Source organism: Limulus polyphemus, unplaced genomic scaffold, assembly GCF_000517525.1.
Source record: "Limulus polyphemus unplaced genomic scaffold, Limulus_polyphemus-2.1.2 Scaffold5128, whole genome shotgun sequence".
Classification (NCBI taxonomy): Eukaryota; Metazoa; Arthropoda; class Merostomata; order Xiphosura; family Limulidae; genus Limulus; species Limulus polyphemus.
Genome location: NW_013670738.1, coordinates 8,869 through 9,943, shown reverse-complemented (window position 1 = coordinate 9,943; position 1,075 = coordinate 8,869). Strand labels below are relative to the sequence as shown.

At 35.3% G+C, this 1,075-nt stretch overlaps 1 protein-coding gene across 1 annotated transcript in view; it reads right to left on the bottom strand.

Annotated features, from left to right (window-relative positions):
- The window catches only part of LOC106472162 (DNA polymerase alpha catalytic subunit-like), a 73,059-nt gene that overhangs the window by 67,124 nt on the left and 4,860 nt on the right, over nucleotides 1-1,075 (bottom strand). The window lies entirely within an intron of this gene.

The following is a 1,075-nucleotide window of genomic DNA, read 5'->3' as shown; positions in this document are numbered from 1 at the left end:
TGTAGAATTCCTCGTTGTATTGGAAATAAGTTGATTGTAGGCAAATAGTCGTTAGTTCCATGATGATGTCTATTTTCATGTCAGGAACAAAACAGCCTACCTTTTCTTGACATACTTATCAGCAGACAAAAAATCACCACAGTTGTATACAGAAAACCTACCCACATGAACAAATACCTACACTTTCAGTCCTATCATCCAACCTTGATAAAATGTGGCATAATTCAATGCCTAAACAAGAGAGCAGAAAACATTTGCCATAAGACATCCATCCAAATAAAATGCCAAAAGATCATAGAGGGTTTTAAACAGAATGGTTACACTTTCTCCTTCATCAAAAACTCCCTGAAAAAAGACCACAACAGAAAGAAAAAATCAGAAAAACACTACCATTTACCTCTCCTACCTTCAAAATTTCAGTGAAAAACTCAAACGAATAGCCAAGAAGTCCGGTGGAAATCCTACAAGACATTAAGGTCCATTCTGGTAAAAAACAAACAGCAACTTATCAATAAGAAATACGAAAATGTCATTTATGAAATTCTGTGTTCCTGCAACGAAACATACATTGGAGAAATGGGAAGAAAACTCATGACAAGAATAAAAGAACATTGACAGTACAAGACTCATGAAAACACGAAATTCAGCCATTGCAGAACACGCCATGCCAACTGGACACAAAATAAAGTGAGAAAAAACTAGAATCATTGACACAGACAAATTTTGGAAGACAAGAAAAAATTAAAGAATAATTTTATATTAACAAAATTAAACCTTCACTAAACAGAGATTCCAGATTAGAGGGGCTGTGGATACCATTGGTTGAATCTACAGGAAATCTCTCCTGCAATCAGAAACAGGGACAAACCAACCAATCATAACATGCTCTCCACAACCCACCAGAATACTATGAAGACCAACAATACCTTACACACACTGACCTGAAGACGAAAGGCAGAAGACTTTCAAAATGTTGTTCTCTACAACAGGCAGTTGCCATCCATTCTACAAAGTTTCATCATAAAACTTTGATATTCAAGTAATTTCATCAGTCAGTAGTTTATATACTGTTAAT